Genomic DNA, 20714 nt, shown 5'->3' on the forward strand with positions numbered 1-20714 from the left:
CACTGTGGGCATCCTGTCATCTGCTCTCCCCATTCTGAAATCCTGCCCTGGGGCTAAACTGTTCTAACTGGTGAGTACAAGTTCAGCCAATTCACTGTATCTTCCTTGGAACTCTCCAACACCTTCCTTCCCCAGAAAACTCATCTTTAGGAAATTTCATTATCTGTAAGAATGAATACATCTGGTACTCATATTGCATCAGTACCCTCGGCCCTTCTGTTAAGACCTTCTGCCTGGAAGGCAAAGAGTAGGTGCTTAATAAATGTGTATTAACTGATGGTTATCTTATTGCCAGCAGGAGGTACAAAAGGTACAAAGGCACAGCAGTGGGAGAAGCAGTGTCATGCATGAGGAACCACAGGATGGTCAATTTGGATGGATTACAGTATCTGTGGAGAGCAATAATGTTCAATAAGGCTAGAAAGGTATATGGGTTAAGGGTGTGAAAGACTTTAAATGCCCAACAGGAGTACATTTGATCCTGAAGGTGATCAATGAATGAATGAAAGAAAATGAATTTAAGTGCTCAGTATATGTTAAGCATTGTACCTAACACTGGGAATAAAAACAGAAAAACCTGGATAGTCCTTCCTCTCAAAGAGTTCACAACTAGTAGAGACACACATAAAAAACTGGCAAGGCAGATGAAAATGCCCTAAAGTCCTAAGGTTACAATAGCAGATCAGAGGGCAAAGCCCAGGAATGTTTAGGAAATAGAGGCAGCGTAGGACCTGCAGGACCTTAGGAGGCAGTGCAAGGCCAAATGGTAAGTCCAGTAAACCTCTACATTACCTGCCAGATTAGAGTTGGTAACTCCCATCTTATTTAAACCATAACAGGTAAAGGAAGAAGAACTTCCTCCCCCTCCAATAGTGGCAGATCTTCTGGCCCCCCAGCTATCCAAGACAGGTTCTGGGAAGCCACTATTGGAAGGTATCCACTAGAATTTACTAAGTAAGGGAGTGACATGGTCAGTCTTGTATTGTAGGACAGTCAATCTGGCAACAGTGTGAAGGATGGACTGCAAAGGGAAAGGGACCTGAGATAGGAAGACCCATTAGGAGGTTATGAAAATTGCCTAGGACACTGCCCTCCAGAGCAAGATGGGCTGCAATCCAATCTCACAGCCAATCATGTGCTTGTCTCTAACACAACTACACCCCTCCACATATGCCATCACTCAATGCTCCCCCACTCTGCCCCCCTCTCACCACTGGCCTCTAGTTCTAATCCAATTAGGGCCCAGGCACCTACAACATACAAAATTCTTTGGTTCCCACCATCATCTCTATACTCTTCCCTTCAGGTCACCTCACGGCTACAGCAGGCACCATTGAGCAGGTGGGCTCTGTGCTCTGGGGCTTCTGATGGGAGAGCATGACCATACTTCTAACCTCCCAGCTTTGACCACCTTGATATTATCCTTGACTCCTCACTCTCCCTTACCTCTACATACCCTATGATTTACCAAATCTTGCTGTTTCTACCTCCATGACATCTCTACTATCTATCCACTTCTCACTGCTCAAAATCCACCAGTTCCTCATTACCTCACCTGGATAACTGCAACAGCCTCTTAATTGGTCTTCCTAACTCAAATAGCTCTCCTTTCCAATCCATCCTCAACAAAGCCACCAGTATTTTTTCCTAAAGTTCAAGTCTAACCACATCACTGTTCTACTCATTGGTTCTGAATTGACTCTAGGATCAAATGTTGAAATAAGTAATAATAATAAACTTTACTTCATCCTTTAAAATTTTTTGCTTTTGTCAAAGTTTTGTAATCTACATAATTATTAGAATTATTACTGTATGAATTTTAAAATGAGTAAACATATATACATTGACAGTACATACCAATATGAGTGAGCAATCAAAACATTTTGGATACCACTGGTGTAGGTAAAAGGTAAAAAGGGCCTAAATTAGAATGGTGGCCATGTAGTTAGAGGAAAGGGAACAGAAATGACATTGAGAAAGAAATGACAACATTTGGCAACTGAATTGATATATGGGGTTTGTGAAAGTAAAAAGTCAAGGATGACAAACTAAAACTGGTAGAGCTCTCAACAGAAATAAGCAAGTTTAAAAGAGAGGTAGATTTTAGGGAAAAGATAATTAATTTACTTTTGGACATGCTGAGTTGGAGATGACTACAGGAATTCCACTCCGAAATGTCCAACAGAGAGCTAGTGCTGTGGATATGGAGCTCAACAGAGACACAAGAGTTAGAAATGTTAAGCCAATGAGGCCACCATTAGAGAATGCAGAGAGAACAGGGAGATCAGGAGAGAAACCTAGAGCATACCCACAATTAGGAGTTACAGTGCAGTAGATGATGCATAGAAAGAAGTCCAACGAGTAGGAAGAGAACAAATATAGGGCAATTATGAAGACCCAGGAAGGAGAGAGTACCTAGAAGAGGGTGATCAACAATGTTAAATGCTACAAAGAAGTCAAGAAAGATGAAGACTGAGGAAAGACCATTATATTTTGCAACTAAAAGAATAATCATGACATTGGGAAACTCAATTTCAGTTGAGTGAGATCAGAAGTCAATCTGTCAAAGAAGATGAAAGAGGATGGGATCAAAGTGCCACATTAATGGGTTGATATCAAGGAGTTATGAGGTAAAGAGAAGAGGGGTGAGCACACTCAAAGGTCTCTCCGAGCCCCATGCCCTAATCTTACATGGATCCTGCTAACCTCTCAAGCTCCTACCTATTCCATTTCTGTACCCACTTTTCATTGCCAAACTTCTAAAAAGTATATCTACAATGCCCACTAGCTCACTATCCATCTACTTCTCAAACTCATTCTCCTAGTCATCCATGTTCAAAACATCAGTTATCTTTGGATATAACGGATGAAAAGAAATAACCAACTAGCTGCCAAATGCTGTTAATTCACTCTCCAAAATCTATTCAATATGTCATCATCTTTCTATTTTCACTGTCAACATCCTGTTGTGAACTTTGTAAACTTGAGGAAATAATCTTGAGCCTGAGAGGAGGGGAACTAGTGATTGCCCCCCAGACCACCAACCCTCCTTCCAGCCAGGCCCCACAGAGATAACACTGAAAGGAGCAGCTCTTGTGGAGAAGGAATCTGCCACCCCTGCCATCACCAAGCAAACTGCCACCTACAGGTAAATTCACAGCCCTGTGAATGGCACCACCCTCAGACTATCAGACCAGCCCCAGTAGCTATTTATCCAAGAGAACAATCCTTGTGAAGGGGCTTGCTCTCCTGCATTATCATCAAAACCAACCGCTAATTACAAGCATTGGTCCTCTTCAAAAATGAAGGACAAACAACAAAAAACAAGTAGGTGCTGCAACCCCAACCTCCTCAGCAGCTACAGTTACTTAAGGCCCCCAAAAGAAAGTTTTTATGACCAAAGTCCTCAGCACTGTCAACCAGTTCAATATCAGAGCCCAAGATGGTTTTATTGGGTAAATGAGAGTAAAGGAAGATGCATTACCATTTGCTTTGCCACTGTACCCCAAAGACCACTGGCAGGGCCTTTTTATCTGATTCCCAGCAGAAACCTCTTCATGTGTTCTCTCCTATTATAATGTGACTTCCTTAAGGGCAGACACAGTCATGCTTATTTATTTGTATCCTCAACTCTATAAATAATAAGCATTTAGGGAAGTGGAGGAAGAAAAAAGGAGTAAGTACTTATATAGGACCTACTGCATTCTAGGTACTAAACTAAGTACTTTACAAATATTATCTCATTTGATCCTCACAACAACCCTTGGAGTTAGGTAGGTGCTATAATTACTCCCATTTTACAGCTGAGGAAACTGAGGTATTCAGAGGTTAAGTGACTTGCCCAGGGTCATATAGCTAGCATCTGAGGCAGGATATGAACGCAGGTCTTCTTGACTATGGGACCAATACCACCAAGCTGCCTTTAAATAAATGTCTCTAAATGAATTCTAAAAAGTCATTTCACATTCTATCTCTAGCACTTAGCACTGTAGTACATGAGTTTAATAAATGCTTTTTGATTATATATTGACTATCAAAATAGCTTCTTATCTCTTCTCACCCAACTCATGCATAAGTCTAATTATGCCACTCTCCTGATTATAAGTATTCAATGGCTCCCCACTGCCTAGCTAATAAAATTCCAAACTCCTGGTCTCAGTACTCAAGGCCTTCCACACTTACTTTGTTTCACATTATTTCCATTCATTTGCTCTACACTCCAGTTAAAATGAACTACTCAACATTCTTCTCTACAGCACCATTCAAGCCATTTACCACCCCTGGAATGTCTCAACTCCATACTATTCCTCCTGTAAGGCCCAATTAAAATGCAACCCTCAGCACTGGGCCACCTTCCTTGGTACTATCAACAAATCTAAATGTATCTTTTCCCTCTTTGAGCTCTCAGAAGTACTTTGAACCTTTCTCATTCTAGCATTCTACCTTGCATTATATCTGTCAAGTTTAATCTCTACTGGACACTGAATTCCTCCAAATCAGGAAGGAGGGCTTGTTTTTTAGCCTTCATATAGTAGTTGAATTGAATTCAACTGAAAAAAAAATTATGAATATGGCAAATGAGTAAAAACAGAAAAAAAGGCAAAACTGAAGCTTTCATTGGCAGACTTTATTTCAGTGGATCCACAAGAGAATGGAATAGAACCAGTTGTAGGAATTTGAATACACCAAAAGTGCTAGAAAATCAGCTTTACCAGAATTAAAATGAAATTGCAAGAAATCAAAGGAATGAACATATTTTCTCTTATCAGAAAAATAAGTCAAAACTATCATAGGATCATGATGATTAATTTAGAGTTGGTAGAGACCTTAAACGTCATCTAGTCCAACCCTTTTATTTTATAAAGTATTAAACTATGTCCTATCAATCAATCAAAAAGTGCTGATTAAGTGGCTGTTTATAAGACAGGCGTTTTACTAAGTGCCAGTGGGATCTCAGAATGATTAAATGATTTGCCCAAAGTCTCAAAGATGGTAAGTGAAACTCAATTTCTCTGTCTCCAAATCCAGCACTGGGTTGGGTTTTTTTTTCTTTGCTAGATTCAAATAACTTGATTTTATCAAATGTACCTAACTATAAAAAAAAAAGTATCACTTTGTATTCCAGAAACATGACTGAATGAAGAACTGCAGTTATCTATAGGGACAAATGAGGATGAAATACCATTTTACTTTAACATGCCATCCAATTATACTACTGGGAAAAATAGCTAACATACTTCATTCTAAAAACTTTATGGCATGAAAAACTACATGTTATAGTAATATTGGCTGTATTAGGGATGTAATAAGTATAAAAATCAATGTTGAAAGAACATGTGTCAACTTCAATAATGTCTATGTTGCAAGGAAGACACAAAAAGTTTTGATAAGGCACTACCTGCTTTCATAGAATTTCAGTTTTGTGTAATACAATGCACAAATAATCATACTGCAAAACAACATATGATATATAAAAAAGACACAAGGGCAATTCTGTGATGTTAGAGAAAAGAAATGTAAATATTAATTAGAAACATGGGGAAAGACTTCAAGGAGGTGACATTTAAGGTGAGCTTGAAAAGATAGGCAGAAGATGAGGCAGCTAGGTGGCACAGTCAGAAGGACCCTGAGCAAATCACTAAAACGCAACTGCCTCACCAAAAAAAAAAAAGGTAGAAGAAATATAAGGTACCTCACCTACTTTTTTGCAAAGATGTTGTTGTATGAGTCTTCATATAATGCTTTTTTTTTTGCCTTTTTTTTTGGTGAGGCGATCAGGATTAAGTGATTTGCCCAGGGTCACACAGCTAATGTCTGTATCAAGTGCCTGTGTCAGGTGTCTGAGGCCATATTAGAACTCAGGTCCTCCAGATTCCAAGGCTAGAGCTCTATCCACTGCGCCACCTAGCTGCCCCTGATTGACTTTTTAGTTAAGGTATTAGGTTGCTAAACTTTTTTTTCTTTTTTTTTTCTTTTTTATAATGGATGGCTCTCTAGGAAGAGGCAGGGAAGAGGAATATATTGGGAAATGTAGCTTATGTAAAAACAAAAGCTATCAATAAAAATTTACCTGAAAAAGGAAAAAAAGTATAAATTTTGTAGGTTAAAAAAAAGAATAGGTAAAACTTTAAACAGGAAGAGATGAAGGTCATTACAGGCTAATGAATGTTGAACAATTACAGCGAAATGTAAAAACATAGGAGTATTTACAGGAGAGAGAACCACATAGTTTAACCTGGCCACAGCCTACAGTATGTGAAGGAAAGTAGTTTGGGATAAGGCCAGACAAGAAGTGTGGCAACAGGTTGAAGAGGACCTCAGAATTAGGCAAAAGAAAAGATTCTTTGGGGGTCTTTTTTGGGGTTGAGGTAGGGAGTGGTAAGTTTAGTTTTAGGCATGCTGACTCTGAGGTTCCAATAGGCAAACAGAGTAGATCATTAGAAACACAAAACTGGATATAAAGGAAGAGGTGAAGCTAGAGATAAATTTGCTTAGAGGTAGCAAGGACAGAAGAAACCAATAAGGTATGGTGTAACAGAAAGGTACACAAGAAGCATCAACACTACAGAGAAGTGAAAGAAAATGGAAAACTAAGAGTAATAAGGAGGTAAGTAGGAGCTTTGGTAATAAGGAGGATATTATGTTTAATACTATGGATAAGTCAAGGAGGATGAAGACTTAAAAAAAGGCCATTTGGAAACAGAAATTATTAGCGGCTTCTGAGAGAACAGTTTCAGTAGAGTGATGGTGGCAGCAATTATAGGCTGCTCTTTCTAGAAGTACAGCAATGAAGTCAGAATAGAGAAATAGGATGACAGCCAGAGAAAGGTATAGCACTATCAAGGGAAGGACTTTTAGAACAGGAGAAACCTAAACATGTTTGTAGGCAACGGTGAAAAAGTCAGCAGTAATGGAGAGACTGAATATATTTTAAAGTTTCCTCAAAGAAGATCTCTTACATCTTCCACCTCTACAACCTAAAATGAAGGAGTGATTAATGAATGATGCAAGGTCAAAGAGGAAATGAAAATATTAGGAATCAAGGGCAGTGAGAGAGTTAGCCTTGAAAAGAAGGAAAACCACACCATCCTCTGAGATCAAAACGAAGGTAGACAGTTTAAATGAGGACATTGGTTTAGGTAAACAAAGTCAGGAAGTTCATGGATCAAGTGGCTTAGACCTTATCTCAGTAATACTGGAGGTAAGGTAATTGGCTGAGAATCAAGGTGAAACGACAGGGAAAGGTGGAGTGTTGACAAAAACGTTTAGAATAGTCACTATAGGGAAGTGTGCTAGGGAGTGCATATGAGATGAATTGCTACGCATCAGTGACTGTCCAATTGAATGAATGAAAACGCATTTATTAAAGCATTAGGTAATTATAATGAATTTAAGTTCCTATTAGAAAGAAAGCTCCTTGAAAGTAGTAATTATTTCTTCCATTGTATTTGTATCCCTAATGCTTAGCACAGTACCTGGCACAAAGTAGGCATTTAATAAATATTTGATTGTTGCTGGATTTGAGCTGGGAATACAAAAACAAAAGTGAGAGGGTACCTGCTCTCTCCATGAACTAACATTCTAAAAGAGAGAGACAACATACATATGGCTGTGATAGCCAGGGAAGGGAATATCTGAGAAGTCACAGCAATAACTTGCTGTATAAGTAAAGATCACATTACATATGGATACCTCCTGTTCACTTTCTACTCCTCTACTTAACCCCACAGTTAAATAGGCCCCTAGATTTGAGATCATCCTGCAATCTCTCTTCTTTCTGGAATGTGTTTGGCATTCCTCTAAGCTATCTATGTGAACCTATCACTTCTGTTGTTTGCCCTTAAGACTTTTAAACTAAAAGTTACTTAATCTTTCTGGGCCTCAGCTTCTTTCTCTATAAAATGAGGAACTTCTTCATCTGTAAAAAGCTATGGTTAGATAGCATAAATTGGCAGCAGACTCAGTATGCTTCATGATTTTTGTCAACAACATTCTACTGTTCACAAATAAGAAAAAACAAGGAAGATGACAGGAGTTACCTAGGTTTGAGGTTAGTTTGATGGGAATGGTGGATGACCATTCTCATCACTACCTTCTGCTCTCCGAATGGAGAGTGAGGCCATGAATGCCCAAAACCTTCATTGGAGGGGGGGTGCTCTGCCTCATTTCATTTCTTACTTTGGGACTTCTTTGACTTCTCCACCATGCCTTCCCTTGCCCCCCAGTTGAGTGGAGCACCTCCACCTCAGCCTCCTTTTGTGTGTTGGCTTCTACCATTAGATTGTAAGCTCCTTGTGGGCAAGGACTGTCTTTTTCTAATTTGCATCCCCAGCGCTTATTAGTGTCTGGCACATACTAGGTGCACAAGGAAATGATCTATATGGGAAAAAAAACAAGACCATAACAGAGATGATGGACTAGGAGAATAGAGAAGGCAAGAGGGTCTGATCATGACAAAAGTAAAGACATATGGGAAGAGTGAAAAAGAGGCTAAGTGGGAAGGCAGGAAATTGTGGTCAGAAAAGGGAGTTTCAGACTTCAAAGTCTTAAGAAGTGGTATTGTTTCAAGTGATGATAAGATCTAAGTTTCGACTACCCCAGAGAATGAGTGAAGCAGAATAGAGATGAAGGTCACAGGAACTGAATACAAGAAATGCTGATTACACAGAGCATTAAAAGTATCATCAATTTAGACCATGAGGTCCCTATGATGATGAAAAAGAGGGCAAGTCACTTAACCCCAATTGCTTCACCAAAAAAAAAAAGTTTATGTCCTTATTGGATAGTGAAACTGTGGCAGGAGCAATAACCTAACCCCTCCCCTAACAGGTTAGGTTAGTTTTTCTTTTGTAACCACTCTCTAGATCAGATTAAGGGTAGCCAGGCCTGGAGTCAGAAAGACCCGAGTTCAAATGTGACCTTAGACACTTACTAGCTGTGTGATCCTTCACCCTGTTTGCCTCTGTAAAATGAGCTGGAGAAGGAAATAGCAAACCACTCTAGTATCTTTGCCAAGAAAAAGCCAAATGGGGTCACAAAGAGTTGGACGTGACAGAAACGACTGAAAAAAGACTAGACTGGCTCAGGGGGCTAAAGGCCCCCTGGACATCACTTCCTGGCTAGTTGAGTACAAAACAGCTAGGAGGAGCTCCAGGCACTGTTACCCTAATGTTTAGCTGGTGGAAAACCATGAACAATTCAGGCAACAGAATTGGCTCAGCTCAATTAAGTTAGGTTATCCTTAATGAATATCCTTCTACTGCTATGACTGAATGACTCTCACTTTATGTTGCAACTGCTGAGTAACCTAAAGGAGGTATCTCATTCCAGTCTGACTATACACTCTGTGTGTGTGTGTGTGTGTGTGTGTGTGTGTGTGTGTGTGTGTGTGTGTGTGTGTGTGTGTGTGTGTGTGTATGTATATTCTAGTCAGCTATATACTAGGAACTGGCCTGAGCCAGACCCAATCCAGAACAGGCGGTAGAGTCAGTAGGATTGGAAGAGAATAATCTGGATGAAGCATGGGGGAGGGGGATATGCAATACAGAACAAAATGACTTCATGCTTCAGGGGGTGCTTCTGGTAATGCCTCGAGAAAAGGCAGTTATTTACAAGAAGCCTCTCCCAACCCTGGAAGATCAGAGAGTGAAGTAACTGCCCACAGCCATTATGCAAGAACAGACCAAGGTGATTATGCAGTGTCCCCAAGAAAAGTACCTAAAGTTATCTTTAAGATAACTCTTTAGAGCCACTTGCTGTATTGCTTCTGGGCCTGCCAGCATGGTAATTTACACATTCTCCAAGTTATACTAGAGGATTTCTCAGAACTCAGTTTACCTTCAAAGCAGCCAGAATGAATTGAATTTTGAGGAATTAAGGATTCTCATGCCATCCCCAACCTCAGAAGAAAAGGACAAATGCAAAACAATGAGGCAAGAACCAGAGGCCTCGGTCTCAGGTAATCTTTGTTGAGTAAAGATCAACATCTAATTGCCTCAGGGAAAGACTAAGGAAATAAGGTCCCCTTAGAATTTTAAGGGATTTGGATTTGAGTGTGAATGGGGAATAAATTGTTTACCTTTGAATGGTTTTTGGTGAACTGAGCAAATATACAGGTCTAGGAATAGGGTTTTGTTGCTTTACTTATTGCTTTGTGTCTTTCCTAGAGCGTAGGCAGCAGAATATTGAGCTGGACATTCCTTGTCTTGGTGGCAAGCACGGTGAGTTCAAAATGTCAGGAACTCCTGGGCCCCAAAGTAGGGGCCAAATGGAAGAAGGAGGCCTTTCCTATACTAGTAAGGGTGGCCACTGCAGCAGGGGAACCCCAAGCCCTAACCTTCTGGAGTTACCTGAGACTGTGTGAAGCAGATGCAAAGATAAAAAACCAAAACTATCCCTGTCCTCAAAGAGCTTATATTTTATTGTGAAAAAACAGCATAACTGGGGGTAAACAACATGCACAGGCAAATACAAAACATACACAAACTAACTTGCAAGGAATGGGGGAAGCTAGCAAATAGAGAATAATCAGAATGTGTCTTGTGTAGGAGGTGGACCTTCAAAGCAGGGATTCTTAACCTTTTTTTTAATGTCAAGAACTCCTTTGTCTCTCAGAATAAAGTTTTTTTTTTTAAATACATAAAATATGTAGGCTTACAAAGAAAATCAAGTAAAATAAAACACAGTTATTAAAACTTTTTTCAAAAGCAAGTTCGTGAACCTTAGGTTAAGAATCTCAGCTTTAAAAAAAGTAGGAAACAGCCTAAGAAGTAGAGATAAGGAAGAAAGGAATTCCAAATATAGGTGACAGACTAGAGTAAAGATATATTGTCATGCATAGAGAAAAGCAAATAAGTCAGTTTGTCTGAAACATAAGAGTACATAAGGGAAAGTATCATGAAATTAGTCTGGAACAATAGGTTGAATCTAGACTATGAGCGGCTTTAAATGCCAAACTGAGGAGCTAGTATTTTACCCTAGCATAGGAAACCGAAGAAGTAATATTTGTCCAATACTTTAATATCAATTTGGCAGCTATGTGGAGAATGACTGGAAACGTGAAAGAACGAAGGTGAGCCAGAAGAGAGGTAATAAAACCCAAAACTAGGGTTTTGCCAGTGGGGAGATGGATCCAAGAGACGCTATGGAGATGAAATTAAAAAACTGACTGGAAATGGAGGATTAGGGAGAGTGAAGAGTCAGGGATTATTCTAAGATTACAAGCCAAGGTAGCACCTAAGGAAGTTTGGAAGAGGGAAAGATCTGAGGGATAAATAATGAGTTCTGCTTTGAACATACTGAATTTAAAGAACACACTTTGAACATACAGAAATGCCTATAGGACATCTAGTTAGAGATTATAATAGGCAGTTGCTGATAAAAGCCTCAAACTCTGGAGAAAGCCCCAGTCCTCATGGAATCCCACTATATAGAAAAGGGCAGTAGAAAACATAAAGGCAGAAATGAAAGTCCCTACTGTCAAAGAGATTCCTATTCAAGGAGCAACAGGACCAGCCCAGATCTCCCTTACCAAAGAGCAAAAAGCCCAACCCTAAAATCAAGTCTGAAGTCAGGAAGTAGGTTGAAAGAATGAGCAAACAAAAGAAGAACCCCACCATAGCTATTATGGTGGCAAAGATGTTCAAGACACAAACCCAGAAGAAAATAACTCTAAAATATCTAGACATAATGCCTCAGAAAAAAAAACCCATAAATTTGTTGGACACAAACGCAACTAGATCCTGGAAGAGATGAAGCAAGCGCTTTTGTTTTTTGGAATTTTTTTAAGTTAAATTTTTTTATTTAAAAAAAATGAATACTGAAGGAAATAATTAGAAAAGAAATGAGAGCTATGGAAAAAATAACTGAAAAGGGAATTAAGAGCTTGTCACAAGAGGTATAAAACCTTACCCAAGAAACAAACTCCCTGAAAACTAGAGTGGACCAAATAGAAGCCAGGAGGTCCTCAGTTCAAATTTGGCCTCTGGGAAAGTCACTTAATCCTATTTGCCTCAGTTTCCTTATCTGTAAAATGAGTTGGATAAGGAAATGGCAAACTACTCCAGTATCTTTGCCAAGAAAACCCCAAATAGGGTCATAAAGAATCTGACACGATGAAATGACTGAACAACAAAACAGAAGCCAATGATTCCATGAAACAAGAAATAGTAAAACAAAGTTAAAAGAATGAAAAAAAAAGAAAAAGAAAAGTATCTCACAGCAAAAAAAAAAAAGGGTAGAAAACATATCAAGGAGGAAAAAAATGTAATAATCATTAGACAACCTAGACACCATGAAGTAAATAAGAACCCATCATATTTTTAAAAAAAAACCTGCCCAGATCTCTGAGAAACACAGGGAAAGAAGAAATAGGAAGAATCTACCAATCACCTCCTGATAGAAACCCCAAAATGAAAATTCACAGGAACACCCAAGACAAAATCCAGAGCTTCCAGGTTAAAGGAAAAATACTGTAAGCAGCCAGAAAGACTCAAGTACTGAAGAGCCACAGTCAGGATCACCCACAATTTAGCAGCCACCACTATAATGAAGCAAAGAACCTGGGAGTACAATGGTCTAGAAAGCAAAGGGTATAGGCTTACAGCCCATAACTAGCAAAACAAAGTATAATGCCACAGGGAAGACCACACACACACACACACACACACACACACACACACACACACACGTGCGCACGCGCACACACACAGAGCTGGGGTACAGGAATATATTTCACTCAACAGGGAAATAGGAGGGCAAGAGGAATTAGAAGGAGAATAAAGGAGGAATTTGTCCTAGGCAAAACAAATTCTAAGAATATACAAAAATATTTACAGTTTTTCTGAAGTGGAAAAGAAGGAGAATTTGAGGGGGCGTCCAGCAAATGGGGAGTGGATGAATAAATGTTGATATATAAATGTAGTTAGTACCTCCTGAAAGAGAAGTGAAAGACTCGGTGCAGAATAAGACAAATTCTTTATGGACATGGCCAGTGTAGAAATGTGTTCTGATTGACTATACACGATTGCAATGGATTTTGTTTCTCTATAGTTCTCAAGGGGACGGGGTTAGGATAAAAGGAGGAGCTGAATTTCTGCTGATTGAAAAAACATAAACAAATAAATGGATGAATGAATCAAAGTCTAGAGAAATACTTCCTAAAACTCTATAAATTGAACACAAAAGAACACAGATCATACATTTAGAGTTGGAAAAGCTCTTACAGCTTATCAAATCCAATCCTTTCATTTAACAGATGAGGAACTGAGGCAACAAAAAGATCAAGTGACTTGGTTCTGGTCAAACAGGAAGTGGCAGAGTCAGGACTTGACCCTAGGATCTCTAACTCCACACTCAGCTCTTTCCTCTTTACTTTGATTGATGTAGCATAGTCATAAAATGTCTAAAAATGTTCCTCGAAAGACCCAAATTTCCTCAATGAGGGCATTTTTTCTGCTGACAATGACAGAATTTCAAACATGGTCCACACTTCAGCAAAAGATTTTATTTTTTCCCCCTGAGCAACTCACCACCTAGTAATCTTTAGGTGATAGCTCTCCTAAACTAGCCAAATTGTCCTAAGGTGACACACTTCTTCACTAGGCCCACAACTGATGCCTTTCTAGCTTAGTGAAACCTACCTGAGCTTGTACTCCACTGGCATGGCCTTCAATAACTCAGGGTCACTTCCACACCATGATGAGGTACTGGAGTAGGAATTTTGTATACTTAAAATATTATGTAAACATAATCATCTCAAATGCTACATAATTAGAATTCATAACCCCTAGACTATCATTATCTCTGAGCTTTAAAATATATTAAAATAAAGTGCACTATACAGTATCCCAAAAGTCCTAAGACTTGTGGAATGCCTCATATATAGGTAACAGTAATAATGATAAGAATGACAGCTAACATTTATATAGTGCTTTAAATTTTGCTAAGCACTTTACAAATATTATCTCATTTGATCTTCACAAAAACCCTGAGAAGTAGGTGCTATTATTATCCCCATTTTATAATTGAAGAAACTGAAGCAGACAAAGGTTAAGTAACTTGCTACGGGGTCGCACAGCTTGTAAGAGTGTGAGGCCACATTTGAACTCAGGTGTTATTGTTAGCAGGCCCAGTGCTCTATCCACTGTACCACCTAGCTGCCTTTGCAGTTCTAGAAAGCAGCTAAGAAAAACTTCAAATCATGAAAATGTTAATTTTAAAATTTTACTAAAATTAATTTTAATATAATTAATTGCATATAATGTGTAATTTACAGTATTTATATAATATATAGATTATATAATTTACATAATTACAATGTTTGCAATTATATAGTTAACTAAAATTCCAAAAGTACTTTCAAAATGGTTCACAATCAAAATGTGCTAACCACCAATTATTTTCTAAATAGCACATGTAAGAGCATGAAGAAGGCAACAGAAAATAAAAATACATGATTTCTGCCCTCTGGAGGATGATAACCTAAAGTAAACAGCTTAAAGACAAATACAGACAATGGCATACGAATGGAAACTATTTTTAAAAAAAAATTTAGAAGCCAAATTTATAAACCAGGAAATAATTTTATAAGATGCAAAAGGAAGCCATACTTCTTTCCCATTATCATTAGATTATCAGGGAATCTTAACGTTTTTTATGTCATGGACCCCTTGTGCAGTTTAATGAAGCCTATGGACCCCTTCTTAACACAATGCTTTTAAATGTATAAAATGTTTAGGATTACAAAGGACACCAATTACAATGAAGTAAGAATGCAATTGTTCTCCCATACAAGTTTACAACACCCCTGAAACCTCGCCACTCACCTGTATGTAAACTTCAGCCTAAGAACTTCTGGATTAGATGGCTACCTTATAGACAAATATGATGAATGTAGAGAAACAAAGAAAAACATGTATGAAGAGATGCAAAGGAGAAAAAAAGTAGAGCCCAAAGGGTACACAATGGCAGCAACAGTACAAATAAAATAACACAAAGTACAGTGGTCCAGGCTCATTTGGTCCATAGGGCAGAGGGAAGGGAGATAAATAGAAAACGAATGTGATGTTTGTAAAAACTTAAAAAAATGAAATGGTCAACTTCCCAGTAAAGAAGTAGAGGATTCTGGGTATAGGACTACTGAATACTCTGGTTTTGCTTAACTGTTTCTTTGTCATAAGGGATAGTTCAATAGAAGAACGTTGTGCAATATTAGGAAATATGTGGTATGAAAAAACAGAAGGCATTAATAAATTTTTTTGATAATCCAACTTTTTGGGGAGAATGTATCCTGGAGGAAGGTTTGTGTATTTGTTGCAAAATGTATCAATAAATTTTACATAAAAAACCCAGTAAAACAAAGATAACCAGAAGATCTCATATCTGAGCATCTTCCTAAAAATTTACATTCTTTTTAGCCTCTAAGTAATATCTGTCTATCCTACATACATAATCAGCCACCCTAACTCGCTAATTTTTCTGATAAGCAGACACTATCTTAACTGTTTTATCTGGTATGTTTAAAAACAACCTCTTAAATTCAAGATTAGAACATCTTTAAATAACTTTAATTTTCCTTATCATCTTACTACAGAGCAGGAAAAATTCTACCTCAGCAGACTGCATGGATTCCAAGTAAACACAGTGACTTGGAAAAGAGTAGTGGAGTGGAACAAGATAAAGGTTTTAGGGAGGGTAGTCTAATGATCTCCAAAGTAGGGCGTTGGAGGCTGTGACTAGGATATGTAGCTGGAGAGTGGAAAAATCGGTTGTATGCCACCTTCCATTTGTCTCTCTAATCCAACCACACCACCTTTTTTTACCCCTTAACACAACACTCCTCAGCTAGCTGCCTTCCACCACTAGCGGTGGGGAAGGGTAGGTATCTTCTGTTCAGGATGGTGATGTCAGGATGGCATCAGCTGTCCAGGCGAAATCCCTTGCCCTCCTCCCCCAGCATTACTACACACTATTTATTCCCTAGATCACCTCATGGTAGACCCAGACAACTATCAGCTGACAGTTCTCCGGAGTAGTGGCCAGTAAGAAATCCAACTCACTTACTTTTCACTTTCTCATTGGGAAAGAGTGAGTAGCACAGGAAGAGCAGGAATGGATGGATTACATTATCTTTCTTGCCCCAAGCCACTATTCTTCCAAATGTCCTTATTTTCACTGAGGACACCCACATCCTTCCCAGTCTCCCAAGTTCTCAACCTCTTTGCTATCCCTGAGTCTTTACCAAAGTATACTTCTCTCTTGAAAGTTAACAATGATATTCTGAATTGCCAGATCTAGTGGTGGTCTTTTCTCAATTCTCATAATTTTTGTGTATATAATCATTAGTGAGACCTCTCTGCAGCATTCAATTCAGGTGACCACACCCCCCTCCTGCATACTTATTCTCTCATCTCTGAGTTGCTGAAAATCATGTCATTTATAAAAACTCTCATAAAAAAACTTGGAAACTTTTCTACTCTATTTTAAAAAATTTTGTAATTGAAGAACTGCAGTGGGTTTTGAACTCATTTAATATACATATGTAACATACATATATGTATATGTATGTGTGTATGTGTGTGTGTGTATATATATATATATATATATATATATATAATAATGTATATATATATATATATATATATATATGTATATATATATATATATATATATATATATATATATATGTATATATTTAAATCTTCCAACAGTTTGTAAGAACAATTACTGTTATCAGGGAAGATGGAAATTTATTAGCCAAATTTCAACAAAAACCTTTGCCTAAGTGGTAGATGGGACTGGAAAAAGTTGTGCTGGAGACAAGCCCCAAACAGACTATGAAGAGAGGGAGGGCAGCATATGAGTCATATTCCTACCCTTTCATTGGTTGATCACACACGTGGAGTCAAGCCAATCCACGATCCCCACTAGAGACCCCTACTGTAAAGAGTCAGTTGTACTGACCAGCTTTCTCCTAAAGCACGCCCTTTAAACCCAGCACATCCAAAACCAGAATTTTCCTCTTAAGCCTGGCTTTCCTCCTCCTATCTTCCCTAGTGCCAAGAGTGCCGATATTCTCTTCCAATCATCCAGGTTCACAGCCTGGGAATCATCTTTGTCAATCCACTCTCCTTTACCCCACATTTCCAATCAGTGGTCAAGTACTGTCTTATCCCCTCCACGACAATTCGCACCCTAACTTCCTTCAAGGCTCGGTCCAAGTGCCACCTCCTAGAAAGACCTTTTCTCAATCACCCTAATTGTTAGTACTGACCTCATCCCACCACCAAATTACTCTGTGTGTGTATACACATACATATTTCTAAATTTATCTATGAACATGTTGTATTCTCTTACTACAAGCATTCTTAACCCAGGGCCCAAGTATTTGTTTTATTTTGATAACTGTATTTCAACATAAATTACTTCCTTATTACATTTATATTGTCAATGATTTCCTTATGTATCTTTTGTGTGCATTTAAAAACATTCTGAGAAGAGGTCCATAGACTATTTAGTCTGTTAACACACAAAAAAAGTTAGATTGTAAATGCTCTGAGGTGAGAGACTGCATTTAGCAGTGTCCAGTCCTATGATATATGTTTAATAAATTCCTAACCATACCTAACCTGAACTACAGCAACAGCCACCTAACTGAACTTCTTGCTACCAGGCTCTCCTCTCCACAGGGCTGCCAAAATGCTATCCCTAAGGTCTGTCCATGTCACACCTCTACTTCCAAAATCTTCAGCAGCTCCCTACCTCTTTGTCTCTAAGATAAAATACAAAGCCCTCATCCTGGCACTTTAAAGCCATCCTAATGTAGCATTCACCTGCTTTTCCTGAATTAGTGTGCTATAGTGGAAAGAGCACCCAGGGGCCCTGGAGTCATGAGACCTAAATTCAAGTTGCAGCTCTGCCACCTACTAGCTGTGCAGCCTTGGGCAAGTCACTTATAATCTCCTCAGTCTCAGATGCCTATATATAAAATGAGGGGCTGAATGAAATGACACAAGGTTTTTCCTCATCTCTAAATGTATGATTCTATGATTCTTCACTCAATACATTCCATCTAAAATGACCAACCAGATGTTCCCTGAACTGGATATGCCATGTCCCTCGTCTGTGCTTTTACAAAGGCTGTGCCCTAGCCTCCCCAATCCTGAAATGTTCTCTTTTCTCACCTCTGAGTCCTAGAATCACTCGCTTTCTTCCATATACAGCCAAGTGCCATCCGCAGCCTTTCTTGATTTCTCACACACCCCATTCCCAGTTGTTACTGCTTTTTGCTTTCTAACATTACTTTGTATTTACTTCACTAGGTACATACTCTATCTCTCAGTGAAATGTAAGCTCCTTAAGCAAGAGCCATGTTTCATTTTTTTTTGTCCTTGCATTCCCAGCCCCTAACTTAGTGTCTTGTACAAAGTCGCCACTTAATAAATGTTTAAAAAAATGTTTAAAAAAACAGACCAAAGAACTTTTGCAAAGTCAGGAGCTGGAAACACTGACCTCGGTAGCAATTTACTAAGTCATAGCAGTAAGCAGACAAATAAGTCACTATTAAGGAGGAAAGGAAAAAAAATCTCAAACCCTTTACTTTTCAAGGCCATCAATTTACGGGTCTTTGAGACATAGATGCAAGCCACATAAAGAGTAAAAGCAACCCAACTGTGCTTCCTTGTTTGTATAACACCCCCCACTCCACCCCACTCCTATTATCTTGCCCTAAACTCCTATGCCAGAAATTTTCCACCTATCTTTCCAAACTTATCAGACATTACTCCCTTTCCTACACTCATGGTAAAATCAAACTAGAATTTTTGCTGTTTGCACATTTCCATCTACATCTCTGTGCCTTTGTACTGACACATTCCCCCATGCCTACAGTAGGTACTCCCTCCTCACCTCTGCCTCTCAGAAACCCCATTTTCTTTAAAACTGAGCTCAAGTGCCCTGTTCTAGATGAAACTCACCCAGCAGTTAGTGCCTTCACCTAAAAAAATATTCATATTTATTCTTTACATACTTAGAAATAGAAAAGGTAGTCTGCACTAGGGAAGAGGGCTGGCATCAAGTCAGAGTGGGACCCTAAGCAAGTTACTCAATCTCTCAGTGCCCCAAGTAACTCTCTAGGAATATGAATTGCAGAGAAAGTACTTGATCTGAAAGGGTAAAGAAGTTTCTCACCAGGAATCCCTTACACTCAAATGTATATGTATGTACATTTTGTGTCACTCCTCCTTCCCAAGAATCTAAACTCTGTGAGGACAGGGGCTATTTCATTGTTGTCTTTGTGTCTCCAGGGCCTCAGCATACTGCCAGGTGAGAACTAAGTATTTAGTAAATGCTGCTGGACTGACTAAAACCCATTTCAAGTCCATCCCATACAACACTACCATCCCCAACCTTGTCCTCAAAGTTCTACAGACTGGAACCGAAGCTACCCAAATTCCCAAATTTAGACTTTACTAACTCCAACCCCCTTCCAAACTTCCTATTTACCAAACCTAACCTGCACAGGCTACCCCACCCCTCAAATAACACCAGTAGGTTCGAATCCTCACCCCCTAATTCATTTTCCTTCCTTGTCCTCTTCCCTTGAGCCCCATTTACTATTCCTTCGGTCTATCACTGCAGTCTCTGCTTGCTCTCATACACACTCCTATATATATATTCACATCCACACACATCATTGATTATCATCATCATCATTTACAGCATTTTATACAGTGCTTTAAGGTTGGCAAAACATTTTACAAATATTGTCTATATTATCTCATTTGATCCTCACAACCCTGGGAAGCAGGTGCTATTATTATCCCCATTTTACAGATGAGGAAACTGAAGCAGAGAGAGGATTACATAGCTATTAAGTATCTGAGGCAGGATTTGAACTAAACTCTTCTTGAGTCTGTACAATGCTGCACCTAAACTGCTCAATCACACCCCCACACATTCACACTTATTCAACCATTCCCACTCACAGGGACACACTGATACACTGGAATTCACACACTCACAAAGACACACTTTCACACATTCAAAATCACATACACTAGGAATGACACATTCATACACTGAAATTCATATACTCCAACTGACACACACTGACACATTCTCACTCCCACAGACACCACACTGACACACTCACATTCACAATCACAAACAACTGACACACTGACCTCTTCATACTTAAGACAGACTTCCATTCACACTAACATTCAGACACACACCCATTCACAATCACACACTCATACATTCACATTCAAAGGGACACACACGTTCCCACACTTATAAACACACATTCACACACTGAAAATGCCACACACATTCATACACTCACTCACAGGGACACACGCATTCACAAGCACACAATGAGCCAGCCACACATATACTCTCCCAAAGGGCACACATTTACAATCACAGACTCGGACTGACACACCAGACCCACTCCCAGGGTCACACCCATTCAGTCACACGCTCAGATTGACACCGATTCACACGCATACACTCACGCTCCCAGGGTCACACCCATTCACAGTCACACACTCAGACTGACACTGACACACAAGCCCCTCACACTCAGACGTCTCCTCCCGGGCGCCCCCCCCTGTCCGTCGGCCTCTCTCCTCCGCCCCCCCCCACGGCCTCCCCTTACCCCTTCATCCCCCGCCGCCCCCCGCCTCCCGCCGGCCCAGCCGAGCCCAGACGCC

The 20714-nt window shown here is 39.3% G+C and overlaps 1 protein-coding gene across 1 annotated transcript in view; it reads right to left on the reverse strand.

Annotated features, from left to right (window-relative positions):
- SNX4 (sorting nexin 4) overlaps nucleotides 1–20714 on the reverse strand; it is a 77675-nt gene that overhangs the window by 56682 nt on the left and 279 nt on the right. The window lies entirely within an intron of this gene.

The sequence above is a fragment of the Phascolarctos cinereus genome, unplaced genomic scaffold (genome assembly GCF_003287225.1).
Source record: "Phascolarctos cinereus isolate Bilbo 61053 unplaced genomic scaffold, phaCin_HiC Scaffold_726;HRSCAF=1367, whole genome shotgun sequence".
NCBI classification, from domain to species: Eukaryota; Metazoa; Chordata; class Mammalia; order Diprotodontia; family Phascolarctidae; genus Phascolarctos; species Phascolarctos cinereus.